The sequence below is a fragment of the Lipotes vexillifer genome, unplaced genomic scaffold, assembly GCF_000442215.2.
Source record: "Lipotes vexillifer unplaced genomic scaffold, Lipotes_vexillifer_v1.1 scaffold397, whole genome shotgun sequence".
Lineage (NCBI taxonomy): Eukaryota > Metazoa > Chordata > Mammalia > Artiodactyla > Lipotidae > Lipotes > Lipotes vexillifer.
Genome location: NW_006772681.1, coordinates 4236669 through 4253601, shown reverse-complemented (window position 1 = coordinate 4253601; position 16933 = coordinate 4236669). Strand labels below are relative to the sequence as shown.

At 39.2% G+C, this 16933-nt stretch overlaps 1 protein-coding gene and 1 non-coding gene across 3 annotated transcripts in view; one reads left to right on the top strand and one right to left on the bottom strand.

Annotated features, from left to right (window-relative positions):
• Nucleotides 1-16933, top strand: part of ITCH (itchy E3 ubiquitin protein ligase) — a 124141-nt gene that overhangs the window by 19333 nt on the left and 87875 nt on the right. The window lies entirely within an intron of this gene.
• Nucleotides 14805-14877, bottom strand: TRNAG-CCC (transfer RNA glycine (anticodon CCC)). The gene has a single exon. It is a non-coding gene; the product is annotated as a tRNA-Gly (tRNA).

The window sequence follows — 16933 nt, the reverse complement described above, 5'->3', positions numbered from 1 at the left end:
TTTATGGCTGTGTTGGGTCTTCATTTCTGTGCATGGGCTTTCTCTAGTTGTGGCAAGTGGGGGTCACTCTTCATCGCGGTGCGCAGGCCTCTCACTATCGCGGCCTCTGTTGTTGCGGAGCACAGGCTCCAGACGCGCAGGCTCAGTAATTGTGGCTCACGGGCCCAGTTGCTCCATGGCATGTGGGATCTTCCCAGACCAGGGCTCGAACCTGTGTCGTCTGCATTGGCAGGCAGATTCTCAACCACTGCGCCACCAGGGAAGCCCCGGCAGGCGGATTCTTAACCACTGCACCACCAGGGAAGTCTCTATGGCAGATTCTTTACTACTGGACCACCAGGGAAGTCCCAAGGTTAGTTTTTATTGCTGGCAATGTAGGCATTCTGTCACATTTTTCTAGTGTGATAGTAAACATTACTGAAAATAAATGATATAAAAGTGTTAAGAACTGGCCCTATTTTAAGTTTCTTTGTAACTGACAGACTAATAAGTAATAGATTATTTTAATATTGTACTAGATTTTTGATTCAAACTGATATCTTCATTGGTTCAAGTCAGTGGTTTGCTAGGTGAAGATACAGGCTCTGCATCACTGTATTTGATTGTGAAGGGACTTCCCTGGTGGCGCAGTGGTTAAAAATCCGCCTGCCAATGCAAGGAACAACGGGTTCAAGCCCTGGTCTGGGAAGATCCCACATGCTGCGGAGTAACTAAGCCCTTGTGCCACAGCTAGTGAGCCTGCGCTCTAGAGCCTGTGAGCCACAACTACTGAAGCCCGCATGCCTAGAGCCCATGCTCCGCAACAAGAGAAGCCACTGCAATGAGAAGCCTGCACACTGCAACAAAGAGTAGCCCTCGCTCACCACAACTAGAGAAAGCCCGCGCGCAGCAACGAAGACCCAACGCAGCTAAATGAATAAATGAATTTATATTAAAAAAAAAGATAGGTTAATCTAGCTGTGAGATGTAGAGGTAGAAGAGAGATACTAGAAAGGAAGAATGTGTCCTGGAGAGATCTCCGCAAGATACGTAGGAGATCTAATGTTAATTTTTTTTTCCTTTTTGTTGTAGAAACTTTTTTTTTTTTTTTTTTTTGCAGTACGCGGGCCTCTCACTGTTGTGGCCTCTCCCATTGCGGAGCACAGGCTCAGCGGCCATGGCTCACGGGCCCAGCCGCTCCGCGGCATGTGGGGTATTCCCGGACCCGGGGCACGAACCCACGTCCCCTGCATCGGCAGGCGGACGCTCAACCACTGCGCCACCAGGGAAGCCCTGTAGAAACTATTTTAAGAGCATTTTTTGTCATTCACATTGGGAATATGCTTTTTATAGACAGGTTTGTTGAGATGTAACCTACATATAACAAAATTCAATTCTTTTTAGGTATACACGTCTTTGAATTTTGATAAACACTTGGAATCTTGTGCTCTTTTGTAGTCATTCCTTAGGAAGCACTGATGTGTTTTCTGTCCCAATAGTTTTGCCTTTTCCAGAATGTCACGTAAATAGAATCATAGAGTATGTTAGTTTCCTAGGACTGCTCTAACAAATTACCACAAACTGGGCAGTTTAAAACAACACAACTTTATTTTTTCAAGTTTTAGGAGTCTAAAAGGCCAAAATAAAGCATCACTGGAGTTGGAACCTCTCAGAGGGAGAATCTGTTCAATGCTTCTGATGGTTGCTGGCATTCCTTGTCTTGTGTATACATCTCTCCAGTCTGTGTTTCCATCTTTACCCTGATCCAGTATAACTTCATCTTAACTTGATTACATTTGCAAAGATCCTATAAGACCAAGTAAAGTCAAATTCGGGGTTCCAGGTGGACATAAATTTTGGGGGAGACAGTATTCAACCCTGTACCCAGAATACATAGCCTTTAAATTTTTGAATGTTTTAAAAATTCATCATACAGTAAGATTGGCTTTTTTTGGGTGTACAGTTTTGTGAATATTAACACATTTATTGATTCTTGTAACTAATACCACAATCAGGATACAGAACAACTTCATCACACCAAAAACCTCCCGTGTTCTGTATTTTTGTAGTCATATCCACCCTCAGTTAACCTCTGGCAGCCACAAATTTTTTTTTTTTTTTTTTTTGCCGTCCGCTGGCCTCTCACTGTTGTGGCCTCTCCCGTTGTGGAGCACAGGCTCCGGACGCGCAGGCTCAGCAGCCATGGCTCTCGGGCCCAGCTGCTTCGCGGCATGTGGGATCTTCCCGGACCGGGGCACGAACCCGTGTCCCCTGTATCGGCAGGCGGACTCTCAACCACTGCGCCACCAGGGAAGCCCTGGCAGCCACAAATTTCTTCTTCATTCTTTTAGTTTTGTCTTTTGGAGACTGTCACGTAAATGGAATAGTACATATGTAAACTTTTGGAGACTGAGTTTCACTCAGTTATGATGCCTTTGAGATTCCTCCAAGCTGTTGCATTTTTTAAAAAACATTTATTGCTGAGTAGTATTCCAGTGTATGAATGTACCGCAGTTTATCGATTTACCTGTTGAGGGAGATTTAGTTGTTTCACGTATCTTGCAATTGTGAATAGAGCTGCTGTAAACATTCTTGTACAGATTTTATATGGACATATGTTTTTATTTCTGTAGGCAGGGTTTCTCAATCTTGGCACTATGACATGTTGGTCTGGATAATTCTTTGTTGTGGAGGGCCATCCTTCACATTGTAGGACGTTTAACAACATCCCTGGCTTCTGCCCACTAGATAACAATAGCACCCGCCCCCACCATTGTTAAAAAAAAAAGTCCCAGAGGACAAAATAGCCTCTGATTGAGAACCTCTACTCTAAGGTAAATACCTAGGAATGGGATTGTTGGGTCATGTGGTAAATGTGTTGAGTTTTATAAAAAATGGGCAAAATGTTGTCCAAATTGGATGTACCATTTTGCGTTTCAACCAGCAGTACATGAGGATGCTTTGCATCCTTGCCAGCCCTTGATATTGTCAGTATTTTCTTGTTTGTTACTCTAATAGGAGCGTCATGGTATCTCATTGTGATAGGGTACTCTTTATTTTCTTATTTTTAATCAGTTCTTTATTTTGAAAAAAATCTACAGAAAAGTTGGAAAAAAATAGTATAGTGAATACCTGTAAACACCTTGCTTGTATTGACCTGTTGCCACATTTACTTTTTCTTTAGATGTACTTTTAATTTTGTTGAACCATGAGAAAGTCATTTGCAACCATCATGATATTTCACCCCTGAACACCTTCACGTTACTTCTCCCAAGAAAAAGGATATTTTCCTGTAGGACCACGATAGTATGTGTTAGTATTTCTAAGAAAATTAACAGATTTTCCCAGTTATCACCGAAAGTCTTTTGTGTTTTTGTCCCTACATATAGGATCCAGTCAAGGTTCACACATTTTGTTGTTTTGTCTTTTTAGTGTCTTGATCTAGAACAGTCCTTTTGTCTCTTTAGTTTTTCTTCTTTTTTTTTTGGCCACGCAGTGCAGCTTGCAGGATCTTAGTTCCCCAACCAGAGATTGAACCTGGGCCCTGGCAGTGAAAGTGCCGCTTCCTGACCACTGGACTGCCAGGGAATTCCCTTGCCTTTTTAGTTTTTCAGTGTTAATTTTTTAAGAGTCCAGGCCAGGTAACTGATAGAGTGTCATGTATTTTGGGTATAATTATTTCCTCGTTATTAGATTCAGGTCAGACATTTTGGGGGCAATAATACTAGTCTACGTGATAGCGTATACTCTTTTTTTTCATTATATTGGGCGGCACATCAGTGGTGGAATGTCACTCTAACGATGTTGGTAAGTTTATTTACTTGGTTAATGTGATACTATAAGATCTCCATAATAATCATATACTTTTCACTTTGTAATTAGTAAGTAATATGTGGTGTAATACTTTGAGGCCATATAAATATCCTGTTTTCTAATAACCTTTCATCCATTGGTTTCCCTGTTGTATTAGTTATCTATTGGTGCATAACAAATTATCCCAAAATTTAGCTGCTTAAAATAACAAACTTTTTATCTTACATGGTTTCTGTGGGACAGAAATTCAGAAGTGGCTTAGCTGGATGGGTCTGACCCTGGATACCTTGAGGTCACAGTCAAGATGTTGGCTGAGGCTGCAGTTATCTGAAGACTACTAGGGCTGGAGAATTAGCCTCTTAAGGTGTCTTTCTCATGTGGCTGGCAGGTTGGTGCTGGCTCTTGGCAGGAGGCCTCAGTTCCTTGCCACATAGCTTGTTTCCCTGAGAACAAGTAACCCAAAAGAGCAAGTGGCATTGCATTTTTTAAAAAAAACTGTGGTAGAGTACACACGATAATAAGTTTACCATAGTAATCATTTTTAAGTGTATATGTTTCAGTGGTATTAAGTACATTCGTATTGTGCAGTCATCACCACCATCCACCCCCAGATCTCTTTTCATCTTGCAAAATTGAAACTCTGTACCCAATCAACAGTAACTCCCCATTTCCTCCTCCTGTGAGCCCAGTTAACCACCGTTCATTCTGCTTTCTGTCTCTGATTTTGACTACTCTTGGTACCTCATATAAGCGGAATCATCTTTTTGTGGCTGGCTATTTCACTTAACAAAGTGTGTCCTTAAGGTTCATCCACATAGTAGCACATGTCAGAATTTCCTTCCTTTTTGAGCCTGAATAATAATCCACTGTATGTATTTACCACATTTTGCTTATCCATTCATCTGTTAATGGACACTTGGATTGCTTTCACATTTTAGGCATAATGAATAATGCTGCTGCTATGTACAAATACCTCTTCAAGACCTTGCTTTCCATTTTTGGGGGGTATATACCAAGAAGTGAAATTGCTGGATCATATGGTAATTCCATTTAAAAATTTTTTAGGAAATGCTATACTGTTTCTCACAGCAGCTTACTGTTTTACATTCCTACCAGTATGCACAAGGGTTCTAGTTTCTCCACATTCTTGACAACATTTTGTTATTTTCTGGGGGTTTTTTTTGGTAATAGCCATCCTAATGGGTGTGAGGTGGTATCTCATTGTGGTTTTGATTTGTGGCATAGCGGTGTTGAGTATCTTTTCATGTACTTAATGGCCATTCTTTGGAGAAATGTCTATTAAAATCTTTTGTCCATTTTTGAATTGACTTGGTTTTTTTGTTGTTGAGTGAGGAGTTCTCTATATATTCTGGATATTAATCCCTTAGATGAATGATTTGAAAATAATTTCTTCCATTTTGTAGGTTGCCTTTTCACTCTTTTGATAGTGTCCTTTGGACATGTTTTAAATTTTCATGAAGTCCAATTTGTCTGTTTTTGTTGTTGTTGTTGCCTGTGCCTTTGGTGTCATATATAAAAATCGTTACCAAATCCAGTATTGTGAAGCTTTTGCTCTATTTCTAAAAGTTTATAGTTTAGGTCTTTCTTGCATCTAAGTCTTTGACCCTTTTTTTAAAAAAAATATTTATTTGGTTGCACCAGGTCTTAGTTGTGGCAGGTGGGCTCCTTAGTTGTGGCAGGTGGCCTCCTTAGTTGCAGCAGGCAGGCTCCTTAGTTGTGACTCACCAACTCTTTAGTTGTGGCACGTGGGCTTCTTAGTTGCAGCAGGTGGGCTCCTTTTTTTGGTTTTTGTAAGTGGTGGTAGGTAACAGTCTAACATTGTTTTGCAAGTGGATATCCAGTTTTCTCAGAATTGTTTGTTGAAAAGACCGTCCTTTCCCCATTAAAGGTCTTGGCACCGTGTCAAAAATCATTTTGCCAGGGAATGGTGTGGGAGAGGGGGGTTGGGGGGAAGAATCATTTTGCTGTATATGTAAGAATTTATTTCTGAGCTCTCTATTCCAATAGAATGTCTATATGTCTGTATTTATGCCACACTGTTTTGATTATTGTAGCTTTGTACTAAGTTTTGAAATCAGAAAATGTGAGTCCTCCAACTTTGTTGTTCCTTTTGCTATTTAGGGTCCCTTGAGATTCCATATGAATTTTAGGATGGATTTTCTATTTCTGAAGGAAACATCATTAAGATTTTGATGGGATTGCATTGAATCTGTAGATTGCTTTGGGTAGTATTGACATCTTAACAATATTTAGACTTACGGTACATAAACACAGGATGTCTTTCCATTTATTTGTGTGTCTGTTAATTTCTTTCAGTAGTGTTTTGTAGTTTTCAGGTTACAAGTCTTTTACCTCATTGGTTAAGTTAATTCCTAAGTGTCATTATTTTTGATGCTGTTAGTAAATGAAATTGTTAATTTCCTATTCAGATTGATAGTGTATAGAAATGCAACTTATTCGTGTTGATTTTTTTATATCTTACTACTTTGCTGAAATTCATTTATTAGTACTAATAGTTTTTGCGTGTGGAATCTTTAGGGTTTTTTACATATATCATCAAACAGAATTTTTTACTCCCTTTCCAAGGTGTATACTTTTTCTTTTTCTTGCCTAATTGCTCTGGCTTGGACTTCCAGTACTGTATTGAATAGAAGTGTTGAGAGCGGCCATCCTTGCCTTGTTCTTGATCTTAGAGGAGAAGCTTTCATTCTTTCACTGTTGGGTATGATGTCAGCTGTGGGTTTTTCATATATGGGCTTTATTATGTTGAGGTAAGTCCCTTCTATTCCTAATTCTTTTTTTTTTTTAATCATGAAAGGATGTTGAATTTTGTCAGGTACTTTTCCTCCCATCAGTTGAGACAATCATGTGTTTTTTTTCCCTTCATTCTGTTAATGTGCATTACATCAGTTGATTTTCATATGTTTAACCATCCTTGCATCCCAGGAATAAGTCCCATGTGGTCATGGCCTATAATTCTTTTAATATGCTGAGAAATGACTGTTTCTCCCTTTATTTATTTATTTAAAAAAAATTTTTTTTAACTTGGCCACACTGTGCAGCTTGCAGGGTCTTAGTTCCCCAACCAGGGTTTAAACACGTACCCTCATCAGTGAAAGCGTGGAGTCCTAACCGCTGGACCATCAGGGAATTCCCTCTCCCTTTAAAATATGTGTTTTTGCTTCATATATTTGGATGGTCTGTTATTAGGTACATAAATGTTTATAATTATTGTTATCTTCTTGCTGTATTGGATCTTTTTAATAAATTATGCCCTTTGTCTCTTATAACCATTTTTGATTTAAAGTCCATTTTATGGACTTTAAAGTGACATTAGTATAGTCACTTCTTCCTTTTGGGTACTGTTTACATGGAGTATCTTTTTCCATCCTTTCACTTTCAACCTTTTGGTGTCTTTGGATCTAATGTAAGTCTCTTGTAGACAGCATATAATTAGATCATGTTTTATTTTTATTTTTTTAAATTTTTGTCTTTTTTCAGCCACACCATGAGGCTTGTGGGATCTTAGTTCCCTGACCAGGGATTGAACCTGGGCCCTTGGCAGTGAAAGCATGGAGTCCTAACCATTGGACCACCAGGGAATTATCAATTAGATCATGTTTTAAGTCCATTCTGCCAATTTGTCTTTTGATTGGAGAGTTTAATCCATTTGTATGTAATTACTGAGAAAGGAGGACTGACTTCCTCATTTTACTGTTTGTTTTCTATATGCCTTATAGTTTTTTTGACTCTCATTTCCTTCATGACTGTCATTGTGTTTAGTTTATATGTTGTAGTGAAACATTTTTATTATTTTTTCATTTCCTTTTGTGTATATTCTATAACAATTTTCTCTGTGGTTACCATGGGAATTACATTTAACATCCTAAAGTTATAATACTCTAATTTATAACAGCTTAATTTCAGTGACATTCAAAAACTGCTCCTTTACTGCTTTGTTACCACCGATTTCACTTACTGATATCACAAAATGCATCTTTATACATTGTGTGCTGTGGCATTGCCTTTAATGATATAGTCTCTGAAGTTGCATATTGTCACTTCCTGCCACATTCTGTTCATTAGAAGAGAGTCACTAAATCTGGCCTACATTCAGAAGGCATGGGATATTAGGTTCCATCTTTGTCAGGGAGGAGTGTCAAATAGTTTGTAGACATATTTTAAAATTCTGGGACTTCCCTGGTGGCGCAGTGGTTAAGAATCCCCCTGCCAATGCAAGGGACACAGGTTCGATCCCTGGTCTGGGAAGATCCCACATGCCGTGGAGCAACGAAGCCCGTGCACCACAACCACTGAGCCTGTGCTCTAGAGCCCCCGAGCCACAACTACTGAAGCCCGTGCACCTGGAGCCCATGCTCTGCAACAAGAGAAGCCACTACAATGAGAAGCCCGCACACCGCAACGAAGAGTAGCCCCGATCACTGCAACTAGGGAAAGCCCGAACGCAGCAACGAAGACCCAAAGCAGCCGAAAATAAATAAATAAATAAATAAATAAATTTATTTTTGTTTAAATGCTAACATCTGTTCTTGCCTGGCTCAGTTATTTACATTAGAGGTTCTAAAATGATGATTCTTTCATTCCTTCATTATTAAGCTGAGCTGAATTTTGCTGGGAAACTCAGTCCCCATGACAAGCCTCCAAATAGTATTTCCTGTTCCTGTTTTTTATTACATTTTTTATTACATTTTAATATTTTTTGTTTTTATCTGAAAATCTGGTTTATTAGATTACTTAACATTTCTGTGCCTGTTTCATCATTAAAATGAAATGGGTGTAGTAATATCTACCTTAGAGGGAGTATATTAATTTCCTGTGACTGCTGTAACAAATTACCACTTAGCATCTTAAAATAACAAACTTGGGACTTCCCTCGTGGTCCAGTGGTATAGAATCTGCCTTCCAGTGCAGGGGAAGCGGGTTCCATCCCTGGTCAGGGAACTAAGGTCCCACATGCCGAGGGGCACCTAGAGTCCACCTGCTCTGGAGCCTGTCCGCCACAACTAGAGAAGAGGAAACCCGCACACCACAAGTGGAGAGAAGTCAGAGCGCCACAGCAACAGATCCTGTATGCCGCAACTAAGACCTGACGCAAAAATAAATTTTTTAAAAAACTACTTTAAAATAACAGAAACCTTTTTTCTCAACGGTTCCGGAGGCCACAAGTCTGAAATCAAGGTGTCAGAAGGGCCCCGTTCTGTCCAGAGCTCTAGGAGAGAATTCTTCCTTGCGTTTTCCAACTTCTCTTGGCTCTAGATATTCCTTGGCTTGTGGCTGCATGATTCTAATCTCTGCCTGTCTTCATATGGCCCTCTTCTCTCCTCTGTGTCTCTTATAAGGACAGTTGTCATTGGATTTAGGGTCCACCTGGATAATCCAGGATGATCTTATCTTGAGATTGTTATTTTTTTTTCCCCTCTGCCACCCGGCATGTGGGATCTTAGCTTCCCGACCAGGGATGGAAGCCACGCCCCCTGCATTGGCAGCGTGGAGTCTTAACCACTGGACTGCCAGAGAAGTACCAAGATTCTTAATTATATCTGTAAAGACACTTTTTTCCAAATAAAGTCACATTCATCGGTTTCAGGGAATAGGATGTGGACATATCTTTTTGGGAACCACTATTCAGCCCACTACAGGGAGAGTCTATTAAATGAGTTACCACATGTAGAATTCTTTAAAACTGTTTACAGCATGTGATTATTCAACAGACTAATTATTTTTTGTTATTATGATGCTTGTGATTTATAGCAGCCTCCTGGATTTAATACTTTCTCTCTTTTATACCTCTATTTTAGCAGTTTAAATTTCCATACCTGTCACGCATACCTAGGGTGACTGTATCTCATGGTTTGCCTAGTATAGTCCTGGTTTATTCCTGTTGACTTCTAACTGACCAAGAGTTCAAAGTTTTAAATATATTCTTTCTCTCTCAACTCCATTTGAATTCCAAGGGTGCCAACCCTGGTTATGATTTTTTGTTTTTTGTTTTTTTTCTCACTGCACAGCTTGCAGGATATTAGTTCCCCAACCAGGGATTGAACCTGTGCCCCCTGCAGTGGAAGCACGGAGTCCTAATCACTGGACCACCAGGGAATTTCCTGTGTTTTGTTTTTTGCTCTTTGTGTTGCATTGTCATGAATATGTTTTATGTTCACAAGTTTGTATAGTTACACCAAACTAGTTGGCTTTTTTTTTTGTGGTACACAGGCCTCTCACTGTTGTGGCCTCTCCCACTGCGGAGCACAGGCTCCGGACGTGCAGGCTCAGCGGCCATGGCTCACGGGCCCAGCCGCTCCGCGGCATGTGGGATCTTCCCAGACCAGGGCGCGAGCCCGTGTCCCCTGCATCGGCAGGTGGCCTCTCAGCCACTGAGCCACCAGGGAAGCCCTAGTTGGCTTTTGAGATAAAATTTTTTGCCTTTTTTCACTTAAAAGTTTTTCTACTTTTCACTTTGTCCATGGTGCGGGTCAGTTTTCTAGGTTATTATGTAGTCTTTTGGGTTTTCTGTGGACATTCACATTGCCTGTAAATTACAAGTTTTGTTTCTAATGTAACAGCAGAACTAGGGCTTGGTGCCCCTTTTGTTGATTTTTATAGTCAGTTCTTTTTCTGTTGTGCTAATTTCTCCTCTGTGACCTGTTAGTTGACTAAACTTGAGGAAGTCCCCTATTCTTTTCCTGTTGTCTTTTCACCCACAAGTGATTGTCTTCTGGGTCATCTTGTCTGAATTTCCCCTCCCCACAAAGTCAAAATTTACTACCACTTGTACTTCCTTACTCATGTGAGGAAATTTTTACATATAGAGAGTACAGTGTCAGGACTTCCCTGGTGGTCCAGAGGGTAAGACTCCGGGTTGGGACTTCCCCAATGCAGGGGGCCCAGGTTTGATCACTGGTCAGGGAACTAGATCCCATGTGCATGCTGCAACTAAGCAGTCCGCATGCTACAACTAAGAAATAGATCCGGCTTGCCAGCAACTAAGACATGGCACAGCCTAAATAAATAAATATTAAAAAAAAAATAGAGTACAGTGTCAATTTTCTGTAATTCTCATTATTATGGCTCTCCCTCACATTTTAATTTCTAGGCAGGCAGAAGCCCTCTTTGTAAATCTGTGCTGTTTGCTATTATGGCGGGAAGCTTTCTGCAGGGTATATTGGTTGGCTGCTTTTATATTGTCATTATAGACCTAAGAACAACAACAACAGCAGCCAAATCACCTTTTATTACTTCACTTATTCACAAAGAGGCTCTTATGTATAGGTTACTAGTGCTCCCATTTATTTGGAGAAATGCTGGAAAATGGTGAGTGCTTTGGATTGTAATCGATATTTTTAAGCCTTTTAATGTCTCAGTAAGAAAGTTATCCTACGTTCAAGGAGTTAGAGAAAAATTCATTTTGAGTATAATAACTTTTTCATGTTTATTTTGATTCAAGATATATTTGAGAGCTTACTATTAATATACTTCACATACTCTGTAAGGTTCTAGTGATGTAAAGATGAATTGCCTTGACCTCAAGAAGACAGTTTGAAAGGTGAGAGGGATTTGCAAACAGATAATAAGAGACAGCTGTTGAACACTTAACTGGGTTTAAGCTTTTCTATATGACTTTACAGGTATTATCTCAGCCTTTAAACCGAAACTACAATTAAGTTATCCCTGTTGTATGGATGAAGAAAGTAATTCAATAATTTGCTTAAGTAATGGTTCTGAGATGTGGATCTAGATTTATTTGACTCCAAAGCCTGCACATTTAATTACTGTGTTATAATATCTCTTGGAATACATGCTATAGGGTAGACTAGAAGAAGAAATTAATTATTTCTGCTTTGAAGTTTAGGGAAGGCTACCAGATGAGATGCTTGAACAGAATGTTGACGGATAAGAGAAGACCAGATGACTGGGAATTTAGGGAAATTGCGGGGCAAAGTTTGAAGAGAAGGAACAGGATAAGTAAATCACAGAAGTATTAAACAGATGACATTTTGGGGAATGAACTTCCTTTCTGTGTGATTGGAGCATGGGGTCTGTATGGGAGAATGGTATGTGAAATAAGAGAATAGGCAAGCCAGGATCATGGCAGATCATCAGAGGTGTAGAAAGTTCATTTTAAAAATCCTTTGACAACACTGTGTGGACAGATTGGGGTAAGGCAAAGAGAAATACTGAAATGAGTATGACAGTACAGGGAGAGCCAAATGAAGGGAATAGTAATGGGGATAAAGAGGAAGATGTTTAATTTTTTTTAATTAAAAATATTTAAAAGATATTCCACCCATATCCAACTGTTTTATTCTAATGTCTTAAGAAATTTTGCCTCTTCCGTATTTCCCATTTTTAAGCCATCATGGTGATGTATGTAGGATGTTATCGTTTTTCACTTTGATGCTTGAGAGCAGGTGTTAGCAAACCATGACCTGTGGGAGGAATCTGGCCCTCTGCCTGTTTTTATAAATAAAGTGTTATTGGAATAAAATACATTTTTTTTTTTTTTTTTTTTTTTTTTTTTTTTTTTTTTTTTTTTTTTTTTTTTTTTTTTTTTTTTTTTTTTGCGGTACGCGGGCCTCTCACTGTTGTGGCCTCTCCCGTTGCGGAGCACAGGCTCCGGACGCGCAGGCTCAGCGGCCATGGCTCACGGGCCCAGCCGCTCCGCGGCATGTGGGATCTTCCCAGACCGGGGCACGAACCTGTGTCCCCTGCATCGGCAGGCGGACTCTCAACCACTGCGCCACCAGGGAAGCCCTGGAATAAAATACATTTTATGTGTTGTCTGTGACCACTGTCACACTACAGTGGCAGTTGAGCAGTTGTGACAGAGATCATACGGCCCACAACTGTGAAATATTTACTCTCTGGCCCTTTACAGAAAAACTTTGCAGAGCAGCAGATTGAAGACATTCTTTGATCTAATAACTAAAGTGCACGTGATAGTGCTTACTTAATACTATATGTTGGGCTTTATTAACTAGGTGACTGACCACATCAGTCATTCAGAATCTACCCATAATGTATTTGGAAATTGTTTGAACCCAGGCCATGGTAGTGAAAGCGCCAAGTCCTAACCACGGGACCACCAGGGAATTCCCATGGAAATTATATTAACTAGACTCTCCCAAATTGCAAGGTTTTTTAGGTAATGGGGTAATGGGAGGTTAATGTAAAGTTGTTTATGAAAATAAAGAATGGAAAACTCAATTGCATAGTCAGGTTTCAAAAGGAAAAGCAGGACATGTTGCTAGTCAGTCCTCACAAGGACCGAAAAGTAGTTTAAAGCTGCAAAATTATTCAAGATTACAGCATAGCCCTGGCAACCAAGTTATTTTGTCAGCCTGGCAGTGCAGGTATCAGTTGATTCCCAATTCCAGTGCTCTGACAAACTGAAATCTGTGTACAGATTTTGCAGTTTCACACTACTCAAGAGCTGACCAAACTGGTGTTGGGGCGAGTTTTCATGCTAGTTACTTCTTTACCCTAAGTTTTTTTTTAATGGCACTCTGTTTTTGTTTAATGAATATTGTTTCTTTTCATCTCTCTGAGGATATTAATATATTTTGCTTTTCTTTGGCATCACTTTTCTTGATAGAAGCTTTCCACAACTTTATCATGTCTAAGGATGTGGGCAGACTGGGGGCTGTGAGTGCATGTAGAGAGGAGAGGGCTTGTTAACTGAGAACCTCACTATAGGGTTACCTGGTGGACTGTTTGGGGAACTTGATAAGAAGTCTTGTCCTATCTCCTGCCTGGGTGGCTAAGTCTTGGCTACAGTGAGCTGGGAGCCTAGTGGGAAAAAAGGATGGGAATTTAGTCATTCCGTTTGCATATATTCTTTTAATTCTTGTGTTGTTGATACTGTTCTTCAGCCTTCAACTGTGCCTGGCATCTTCCATTGCAGAGATGCTTGAGGAAAAAAAAAACAGACCTGAGCCTTTTGGTGTCAAGTAGGGGATTTAGGAATCAAAATGCTTGGTAAGCAGCTTTCAACCAGTTCTGCTTCTGTGTCCCAACTTTACTTCCTACTTCCAAAATTGACTGGTATCTTCTCTTGGGGACATTGCAAGTAAACAAACCATCTTGGTTCTTGGCTTTTCCCTGTTGCCAACATAGGACAGGAGTCTACTTTATTGAGTGTGCTGTCAAATAGCATTGGTCCATCTGCTTTGTAGCTTACTGAAGTTATTGTACTTGTCTGTTGTTACCTCTGCTTCTCTTTTTCCTGACCTTTATTACTATTACTACTTTTTTAATTTTTAAAATTTCTTCACAGAGTTAGGGGAAATTTGAAAGGGGATTCAGATGCACATGTGTAATCTATCATCTTGTGAAAGTCCTTTCCCCACATACTTTTATTTTCTTTTTTGTTTACTTTTTGCATTCTTTTGGATTCATACATTTTTCCCTCAAATATTTTTTTCTTGGTAGTGATTTGAAATTTGTGCAGTTTTTATTTTTTTACTGCTTCTCTTTGAAATTGTTTTAATTGATTGATTGATTGTTTGCGGCGTGGCTTGTGGGATCTTAGTTCCCTGACCAGGGATCGAACCCACGCCCACAGGGCAATGAAAGCACAGCTTAAGCACTGGACCTCCAGGGAATTCCCTGAAATTTTGACTTGCATATTAACTTCGCAGAACTTATCAGTATCTTTGCCTTGGCCTGAACAATACAAGGATCTTGGAACAATTAACTCCAGTTACCTCCATTCCTGACTTTAATGCTGTTATTCAGTATTTTAGCTTTGTATTTTTAAATCCCCAAATAAGACATTGTTTTGTGTATTTTATTTTTTTAATTCTTTATTAAAAATTATTTATTTATTTATTTAGGCTGCGCCGGGTCTTAGTTGTGGCATGCGGGATCTTCTTTGTGTGATCTTTAGTTGTGGCATGTGGGCTCTTAGTTGCGGCATCAGCCTTCTTAGTTGTGGCATGTGGATTCTTAGTTGCAGCATGCATGTGAGATGCATGTTCCCTGACCAGGGATCGAACCTGGGCCCCCTGCATTGGGAGTGTGGAGTCTTAACCACTGGACCACCAGGGAAGTCCCATGTTTTGTATATTTTAGATTTACCTAATGTTTACCACTTCCTTAGTCACTTTTATATCTTGAGTTGCAGAGCTTCTTTCACTTAGCATAATATTTCAAGGTTTATCCCTGGTATAACAACGAGTGCTTCATTTCTTTTTATTGCTGAATTTCTTTTTATTGTATGAATATACCACTTTTTATATATCTGTTCATTAGTCGATGGACATTTGTGTTGTTTCTGTTTCTGGCTATTATGAATAATGGGGCTGTAAACAGTTATGTTCAAGTTTTTGTGTGGACATATGTTTTCGTTTCTCTTGGGAATATACCTAGGAGTAGAATTACCTATTACCTATTTTGAGGAACCATAAGACTTTATTTCACTGCAGCTTCACTACTTTACATTTTTACTAGCAATGTGTGAGGGTTCTTCATATCCTTGTCAACACTTGTTACTTATCATTTTGAATAGGTCTCCTAGTAGGTGTAAAGTGGGTATCTCATTGTGGTTTTTATTTGCATGTCTTTGGCTAATGATGTTTAGCATCTTTTCATGTGCTTATCGGTCATTTGTATATCTTCTTTGGAGAAATGCCGATTCAGTCCTTTTGACAATTTTGTAGTCATCTGTCTTTTTGTGTTGAGTTGTAAAAGCTCTTTATATATTCTAGATACTTATATTGGATATATGATTTACAAAGATTTTCTCCCATTTTGTGGGTGGGCTTCTCACTTTCTTGATGGTGTTTTTGAAACACAAGGGTTTAAAATTTTGATTTATATCCAATTTTTATGTTGTTGGTTTTGGTGTTATAGCTAAGAAACCACTGTCTATCTAATGTAGCGTCACATAGAATTATACCTGTTTTCTTCTACCAGATTTTTAGTTTTAGCTCTTGCATTTAGATGTATATGATCTAGTGTGAGTTAATTTTTGTCTATGGTTGTGAGGTAGGGATCTCTTGCACGTGAATATCCATTAGTTCCAGGACCATTTGTTGAGAAGTTTGTCTTAGTACCCTTGTCAAAAATCAGTTGGTCATAGATATTTGGGTTTATTTCTGAACTCAGTTCTATTCCGTTAATCTGTATATCTATGCTTATGCCAGTAACACACTGTCTTGATTACTGTAGCTTTGTAGTAAGTTTTGAAATTGGGAAGTGTGAATCCTCTGACCTTGTTCTTTTTTGAGATTGTTTTGACTATTCCTGGTCCTTTGTATTTCCATATGAAGTTTAGAATCAGCTTGTGAATTTCTGCAAAAAGGCAGTTGGGATTTTGATAGTGGTTGTGTTTAATTTGTAGATCATTTGGGGGTTAATCTGTAGATCATTTTGGGGACTATTACCATCTTAACAATGTCAAGTCTTCTAATCCACGAACATTGGATGACTTTATATTCATCTAGGTCATCTTTATTTTGAGGGGGGCGCTGCGTTGGGTCTTCGTTGCTGTGCATGGGCTTTCTCTAGTTGCAGTGAGCGGGGGCTGCTCTTTGTTGTGGTGCTTGGGCTTCTCATTGCAGTGGCTTCTCGTTGTGGCTAACGGGCTCTACGCGCGTGGGCTTCAGTAGTTGTGGCTCACAGGCTCTAGAGCACAGGGTCAGTAGTTGTGGTGCACAGGCTTCGTTGATCCATGGCATGTGGGATCTTCCTGGACCAGGGATTGAACCCATGTCCCCTGCATTGGCAGGTGGATTCTTAACCACTGCGCCACCAGGGAGGTCCCTAGGTCCTCTTTAATTTTTAGTTTTACACTTCTTTTGTTCAATTTTCCTAAGTATTTTATTTTTTTATACTATTGGAATTGTTTTCTTAATTTCACTTTCAGATTTTTCATTGCTACTGTATAGAATTACATTGGCTTTTGTATGTTGATCTTATATCTTACAACTTTGCTGAACTTATTTTATATATATATATATATATATATATATATATATATATACATACATATATATATATACACATATACATATATATACACATACACATACATATACATATAGGTATACATATATATATATATATATATATATATATATATATATATCACTCACCTGTGTCT